Here is a 9,115-nt window from a genome sequence, read left to right as displayed (position 1 = left end):
ACACTTTTTAAATTAAAATAATATGAAAATAATACTCAAAAAAGTGATTTACTTATTTTTGTGCACATAAGTAGTAGTAGGAGTAGTAGTAGGAACGGGTTAGAAGCCCCACAGGGCTCGTTTTGTTCCCCTTGTACTCCATGATATAGGGCTCGTTTTGTTCCCCTTGTATTCCATGATATAAATTTTGTGACCAACTTAAAACAACTGGCTAGGATAGCGCGTAAAACAGCTGGCTAGAGTAGCGCGCGAAAAAACGTACTTTCGGGAGCATTACACTCCCGAGCGGGTTGTAAAATCGCAGAGCGGGAAAACGACACTCAATTTGCTGTCATTCAGCAGAATATTCTTTGTTAATGTATTTCTGTGCAAGGTGATTTGATGTTTGCATGTTCTTTACGGATCAATTAACCTTTTGTTGGAATATGTATATTTAGAGGTAAATGATGGGCGCCATGAGCCACCACTTTCTGGCGACAGAATGTAATAAAAATATTTTAAATACTTTTTTTTTAACTATCGTTGGGACCAGCAGACAACAATTAGTACACAACTTACTAGTGGGCTCCGGTGATCATATTTGTAGGCGCCCTAGATATAAGTAGAAATTCGGCTTGGGCAGTCAATGTGTTCCTGTTTGGTTTGGTATATAGGCGTCCAATATTCCCACTCGCAACCAGCATGCACAAAGCTAAGGCACGCTCACGGCAAAACGTATACTATCAAACCACTCGATTGCAAAAATCATGGCCAGTAGGGGATCGAACCCATGACTTTCGCATTATTAACACGACGCTCTAACCAACTGAGCTAACTGGCCTCATTGTAGGAAGGTGAAATTTCTTTCCTTAAAGGAAAAAAATCTTCGTCGATCAAAATTAACATTTGTTTTACGCTTTGATGCGTCTTTTTAAATATTATATCATTTTCACAGTCAATCATTAACTGTCATAATAGCAGAAATAGTCTTCACGTTATTCAACTCATTAATACAGCTATTTGCATTTTTTAAGTACATGTTTTTTTAAACTATTTTAAAGTATTTTTAACTCAACGTGGTTTTTCTATCGTGCGTGGTAAATCATGATATATACGCTAAGAAAAAGAGCTTTAGAAGATTATATATATGATACATAACAAATTTGCAGGAATCTTACGTGGGGCTAAACTTGGGGATTATGAGAAGCAAATTCTTTTTGAACATAGCTTTACAATACTTCCTTTTCTTGGTGATAGCTTTTAAGAAACGTTATCACACCAGGAATTACAAATGGAACATATTGCACGTAAGCAGAATCCAGTTTCAATATTAGATCAATCTTAGGGAGAGGAACTTTAGACGGGTCATTTTTCTTTGCCTACGCCACGTAACGAAGTATAATTTTACTATAAAACAAACAAGTTACGTTTCACGTTGTGAAAATACGAGAAACTTCCAAACTATAAGGATCCAATACTCTAACAAGAAGTGACACGTACATTTATGAGTTTCAGTTTTAATAGGTGGATAGAGGAAAAGATATATGGAACCTTTTATTGGAATGCTGAAGCCACAATTAAATTTCTTCATTTAGACACTAAATTTATGTGAAAGAAACCATTTCTCGCTATCTATTACCAATTTTTGCTCTATGAGGATATAAACTGAAACCGGAAGTTGTAGTAGGTTTCTATTATTTTCGATTTCAATATAAGGATTAGAGCTGAGTTCGAACCTATTCTTGGGACAGTACATTGATATTGGATAAACAGTTCCACGCCATGTATCACTATATTTGCTCTATTGGGATCAATATTGAAACCGAGAGTTGCATCAAATTTCTACTACTTCCGGTTTTAGTAGAGAGTTAAGGGTGGAAATGTTATCTACCCTTGATACTGAATCCATATCAAAAACAGTTTCCCACTCTCACTATTTTTGATCTATTGCGATGAACGTTGAAATCGGAAGTGGTCAATTTATACAACTTCCGGTCTTAAAAAAGGGATTGAAGATAAGAATGAATTAATTTATTCTTTGGACACTAAATTCACATCTAAGAGCTCGTATCTTTCGCTATCTATTACGTTTTTTGCTTTATGAGGGACAATACTGAAACTAAAATTTGCACTAGAGTTAAGCCACTTCCAGTTTTAAGAGAGCAATAAGGGTGGGAATGATCTTGCATCATTTGGCCTAATCCTCATTTCGTCTAACCAATTATCCGATACTTTTATGACAAATAAATGATAACATTTGTGTCCGCCATTTTAGGTGAAATAAGGATCCTCGTTTTGTCTAAAATGGCGGACTATACATTAAAATATACCACAGAAATAAAACTGGAGGAAAATCTTGAAAGAATATTCCTTACTATGTGAAAAACTGAGAAATATTTTATTCCCTCATAACTAATTTGTAATACCAGTATTTGATTTTGGAAAAATGTTTCGACAGTTGTGTTACGGTTATTTTTTCCTTTTCATTTTGAGAACATTAACATTAGATATACTTTTCATTTAAACTTAATGCCCTCACAGCGTGTATAGTGGCTTTTATTCAAGATGACAGAAAAACAAGTTACACGTAGTTTACCTAACGTTTTCAAAACTAACGTTTCGTTTAAGGTTTTTCAAAACTAATTTTTAGATTGCAGTTTGTTTCCAAATATCTAACATTGTCTAATGGTACTGTTAATCAGTATCTTAAATTAAATATAGTTTGTGTGAGTATAAACGGAAATATCACTTGGATTTTATGGCACATTTCTGTTTGTTACGAATGTTCTTGTGTGGATGCAGAAGTTATTTTATTGCCGGTTTTGCTGATCTTTCAAAGGATGTCATTCCTGTTTCAATACTTAAAAAAAATGTCAATGCACTACAAGTAGTCTTGTGATTCTATATAATTTTAATTCATATGGAATTTGTAAACATTTCGAGCTACATATGACAAAAACTCTACTCATAACAATGGACAAACTGAGATCGAAATGAGTGATTTGTGAAAAATCGCTTCGCTCGTAAATTGCTCTTTGGATAATTCCACAATCCTAGCATCTCAATGCGTTAGTAACGAAGAAAGGTAAAAATATGTTTCAATTCTGTGTAACCATTAGCAAATAGCAAATAGTTATTAAAAAACTGTTAAGGAAATAAAATTATATATATATATATATATATATATATATATATATATATATATATATATATATATATATATATATATATATATATATATATATATATATATATATATAATATTTCTAGACATTTTCTTCAAATATTGTGTACAGGTATTTTACCAATCACAGGTAAAGATTTGTTTACATTTTCCAGTTTTGACCAATCAGAAACAGGCATGTGTTTATATTTTCAGGCGTGTCTATCATGTATTCTAGTACCGTTAACTCTCCTTTCACTTTTCTATAAATGACCCTTATATTTGTGTTTAAATTTTAACCGTAGATAAGTAATGCAAGCTCTTTGAATACCCTCCCCCCCTTGTTGGATATTGATATTTGTAATTGTAATAGTGGCAATAGGACTTACTACTTGACTTTCAAGACACAGTCGAATTTTACACTATTTTGTTTCCTTTCCGTTGGTCTACTTTACCTTGATTGGAGACTTTCAAATTTCGTCCTATTTCCCATTGAAAAGTATATGTAATTCAACCAGGAAATAATAGGTCCATGACAAACACTTTACCATTTTATATGGTGAAGGTCAGATCCGCCGTTATTGCAACAGAGCGGTGCTTGAGTGATTGACCGTAGAAATTCAAACTCTGATTAGTGATTATTTCACAGCCTTGCTTTATTACAGTTGTGAGGAGGACGTTAATCATGGGTTAGAGTTGATGACGGTGGATTTTGATGCGTGGTGGGTCATCGTGGGTGGTGGGTCAGTGGATCACGGTAGGTGGTAGATCAGTAGGTAACGGTGGGTCAAGGATCACGGTAGGTGGTGGGACAGTAGGTCATGGGTCAAGTTTTCATTAACTCACGCCATCTCTGATCGATATTGCAACAAGTCCCTCTCTTTTCTCTCTCTCATGTATGGTAATTTATATCTAGAAACTAGTCCTAAAATGTTATTTGGTTTCAAATAACATTCTATAAAATATAAAAGTTCTATCTAATCTCTGACATGAAATGGCTTCATTTATTAAGTCTCTAGTGGAAATATTTAGTTATATGATTTTTTTCTTCTTGCTTGTAATTGATCACCTGCGAAAGTTGTCCAATAACTCTATGAATAAAGTTAAACTATGTAAGTGTACCATTATAATTAAGGAAACTCCGCAAAATATTGGAGAACCAGTGTTGAAATATGCTCTTTTCTCAAAGGAGAGCTTTTTTTAAAAAAAATCCAGTAGACAATGAAAGAGAGAGAAAAAAATGATTCGAACGTGAATACTATAGATTCCTGTGTAAAAGTAAAACTTCATTTACTCATGGGGAACGGAGCGTTAGCTCAGAGGAAAACACTGTTACCTAATTTACCTAGCAGGATTACATGTAAAATTAGCAGATATCCATTAGGGGCATGGTTGGGGTTGCTTCAATGAATTCACTTGCACGAATTCAATGATTAACGCACGAATTCAATGATTAATACACACGAATGCGTGAAAGAGAAAACTGAAAACAGAATAATTTGATGCATTTAGTAGTGTTACATATTATATGTATTAATTAGTGAGTTTCCGTATTGCGGAAAAATGTACTTTGTTGATTTTTATAAAAGTGCATAAGAGTTTTGTTCAGGATATTTTTGTTATAATGATAATAATAATTTATGGTAACCAGAAATGTTCTTGCCGTTCTAGAGCAAGACAGTAGACGGTACGTACCGTTAGGTTACAAAGTAATTTTCATCAGCGACCAACATAACACCTTTAGCCAAAGTTCCTGCAACTGTACAATACCCTGGTGATAAAACTGGGCGGTCATGAATGCAGGGAAGTTTGTGAGTGTGTTCCGCAGGTCTCTTCATATTCAGAAATTCGAGTGTAGTAAATGACTTCAAAGCTCTTTTACTATTTTCAGCATTTGTATATTTTATTGCAAGATGTTCTGAAGTACATTTACATTAAAGTCAGATTTGCAAAAATACATCTGAAAGAAGCTTAAGATAAACAAGTATTTTTCATACCGTAGCAGTCTTCCATACGTCTCATTTTTTTTTTTTTTTTTTTTTTTTTTTTTTTAATCGAAGCACTTAATCAACAAGTTTTTAATTTCTTTGGTGAAATTACAGCTTTTGAGTTTAATTTCCACTCGTTTCATTATACTACCGGAAACGTCCATAGCATAAGTCTCTGATTAAGGCTGCTACATCTCGGAGATTATGTAAAATTTGAACAAATTCTAATTGCTGTAGTGAAGAACAATCTTATATCCTACCAGTTGTTGAACGCATGCGTCTTACAATCAAATTTAACTGATGTGTGTAATAGTGAATCTAAAAGGAATAGTAGAGATATATATACAGTATATATATATATATATATATATATATATATATATATATAGGGTGTCCCTTCCTCCTGGGAAATGGTAGTATGGATGATTCTAAGCAAAAAAAGTTCATATGAACATAGGTTCCAATCTCAACGGTTTGAGAGGTTCAGGTTGCGAACCATTTTAGACGTTATATTCAATATTGTTCACCTTGTAGTTATTCTACAGAGGCAAGACATAGCGGATTTAAAACATGATGATATGTCCTTACCAACGGTATGCAAAGTGTGGCAGTGGTGTATTTGGACGAGAAGTTAGTGAGGGATATTTGGGAATCAGTGTTGCCATCCAATTTCTTTAAATAACCTTCACTTTCCCAAATTTCCCTCATTAGCTCCCCTTCCATAGATACCACTGCCATGTGTTCCATACCGTTCGAAAAGCTATTCCATCACGTTTCAAATTCGCTATGTCTCACCTATATATAGTAAATACAGGTTGAGCAATGTGCAACATAAAGTAGAAAATGGTTGACGGCATGTAGGTCTCAAATCATTGAGATTAGGACCTATATTTACATGAACTTTTTTTGGTTAGAATCACCCATACTCAATTTCCCAAAATCTACCCCTTCCTCCTTGGACACCATATATATATATATATATATATATATATATATATATATATATATATATATATATATATATATATATACATCCTAGTGTATGAATGTATGTATATTCTGTGTATGTTATTTTCTTTTGAGGAGAACTCACAGATGACAATAATGCAATTTTGTTCATCTTTTCGTTTCAGTACTGTATCTATATTTTGGCGCATAGTGTGAGATCGAAAGAAAACCGTTCTGTCATGAAGAAAAGACAGTGATATACTGTTTTTTCTTGCATTAGTAGTCCACTTTGGTAGTAAATTATGATCATAGATGCATCGCATTTTGCGATACGATTTTCGTTTGCATCGCATACATATATGGACATGGTAAATACATAAAGGAGTTTTGGTAATCTTTACTCTTTCAAAATAATAACCACGGGCTAATATAATAATAATATTAAAAAAATATATTTCTTTTTGCACTCTTAATTCTTCATATATAAATTTTCTCTTGTAATTTCTCTCTAATTGAATTTCCACGATTTTTTATTGTCCGCGATTTTAGACATAACGAGGATTAGGCTAAACGACAATCATTTCTCGCCTAAAATGGCGGACACAAATCTTATTATTTTTCTGTCATAAAATCATCAGATAATTGGTTCGTCAAAACGAGGATTAGCTGAAACGTAGCGACACGATGGAGAACGTCTTTCGGACGTTGAATACATATTTAAAAAATGTTTTATTTTATATTTTACCATTTCTGCTACTATTGCAATTAACATTGAAACCGGAAATGGTAAAATTCCTATCACTTCCGCTAGGAGTATGGAGATAACAACGAATGAGGAAACTATAGAGATTAAAAAAAAATACTTGTCAGGGTTACGAACAAGAACTACATTTTATATAAGGAAGCTACATGTATAAAAATATATGCAAAATACCATAAAACTCGTCAAGTTTGGTTTTGAATGATTACAAGTGTTCAATATGCTCTCCTTTGACAACCGTTTAGATATTTAGATAGTCTCCATCCCTGCCATACACGACCTAGCATGTCACATGTAATAATGTGAATGACATTGGTTACATCTCTGATGGATCCACTGGGAGTGTGGAGTGGGCGACCACCCTCCCAAAGGCTACTTTTTATAGACCTACGTATAAATTATTGCACTACTTCATCCTGATTTGATGTAAAACTCGGTATTTCAATTCTACACTAATAGTCCAGAAGGCCATCCGCCTCTCCAAACGACCTTTCTTGATTCGTTATTGAATTACACGCGCCTATAATTTGTTAATTATATGCGATAAAAGAGAATAGCACCGTTATACCTTTAACGTAGCTCCAGAGGGAAAAAATCGCAAGAGGAAAGATCTGGGGAACATGGCGGCTATGCTAGAATTTTGTCATTGGGCGTGGCATTTCCACGCCCAATTCAACGATATGGTAGTTTTCTCTTCAAGAATGATCTCATCTAGCTGTGGAAATGTTGAACTCCATCCAACTGCATGTAATAGGTATTACTACTATTTTTATCCAGGTCAATGTACAGGGTGGCCCATTTTAATCTTTCCACGGAAATATCTCTAAAACGGTTGAACATAAATGAACCGAACAAAAACTCAAATAGGAAATACAATGGGACAAATCGAATGGTGATGTCATGGTGATACCCAGGGCCGCACTTCATGAGGGCCGAGGGCCTAGCTTTAAAATTTTAAATGGAAATATCCATGTGGCGAGTGATATCTCGTTTGATAGATCTTTAAAACCTAAAAAGCATTGTGGCAAAAGATTGTTCATATAGATCACCGTCTTCAAAATGACCTGTATCAGATAAAACGTCCAGTACCACTAATATGAAAATGCGAGAACAAAAATTCGAATAGAGGGTATTTATCATTCCACGGCTCGAGAAGGTTGCAACAGAGGAAAATATTATTATAGTGAAAGTGCCATAATACAAAAGAGGAAATCTAATTCCTAAAAAAATATCGCTCCAACGTCCCTCCGTAAGTGGGTAAAGCGGGAAGGAACGGTGAAATTGCAAATGAGAACCTTAGTTTTTGCAAATTGTATCTACGAAACAAAGTTATCTGAAATGTGTTTGTATAAGAGATACATGTCTCTGTAATGGGATAGAGTATGTAAATTTTTTGTTAAATGGCACCTTCCATTTTGGTTGCAGGCAATGATTTGATGCAAAAATGAATCAACTGAAATGCAAAACAAATTTGTGGAACAATGTGTACAAACGTTGATTTTGTTCAACAGACACGTGCACAATGTTTGTTCGATTATTTCTCTTCTACCGTATGTCTTCTTGCAGGTGATAGAATATGAGCTTGACTGAAATGTTGTCCACAGTTACATTCCGAATAATTTTCAGCGATATCTCAGTTGTGATCCTCAGTAACGAAACGGTACCTACTGATTCAGATGCCTCCCAAACATCTTGCACATATTGCGTTAAATTATCAGGGGCGAAGGGGCGGGCAAAATGTTTGCAAGGTCCAAAAATGTACTTTGCTTTTCATTTCAGTTGCTCTTTTTCCCTATTCAATCACACTTCGCAATGCAAATGGGTGTTAACTTAAACTTGAATCTCGCCTTATTTTTATTCATTACAGTACCAGTCACTTGTACACACAAGTGTTTCAGAAAATCCATACCTATTGCATGTAAAATTGGGGTTCTCATTTGAGATTTTATCATTCATCCCTGCTTCATGGACTTACGGAGGGAGATCGGAAAAATAATTTTCTAAGAATTGCATTTTCTCTTTTGCATTATATCAATTATACTTTAATAACCTTTTTTCTGTTGCGTTATTCTCGAGCCGTGGAATGATAAATACCCTTTGTGATTTCCTATACGAGTTTTATTCTGTTCATTTATATCTAACTGTTTCCATATGGTACTGGAAGTTTTATTAATACAGACAACATGTCTTGGCGGCCATCTTGAATACGATGACCGATATGAAAATTTTTTGCCAAACGCTTTATATGTAGTTTTTAAAAATCTATGGAACGAGGTA

The 9,115-nt window shown here is 34.2% G+C and overlaps 1 non-coding gene across 1 annotated transcript; it reads right to left on the bottom strand.

Annotated features, from left to right (window-relative positions):
* Positions 1-747: 747 nt before the first annotated feature.
* Positions 748-820, bottom strand: TRNAI-AAU (transfer RNA isoleucine (anticodon AAU)). The gene has a single exon. It is a non-coding gene; the product is annotated as a tRNA-Ile (tRNA).
* Positions 821-9,115: the final 8,295 nt, after the last annotated feature.

The sequence above is a fragment of the Thermobia domestica genome, chromosome 15 (genome assembly GCF_964235325.1).
Source record: "Thermobia domestica chromosome 15, izTheDome1.hap1.1, whole genome shotgun sequence".
Taxonomy (NCBI): Eukaryota; Metazoa; Arthropoda; class Insecta; order Zygentoma; family Lepismatidae; genus Thermobia; species Thermobia domestica.
The sequence above is the reverse complement of the archived record's forward strand: the minus strand, read 5'-3'. Positions and strand labels throughout refer to the sequence as shown.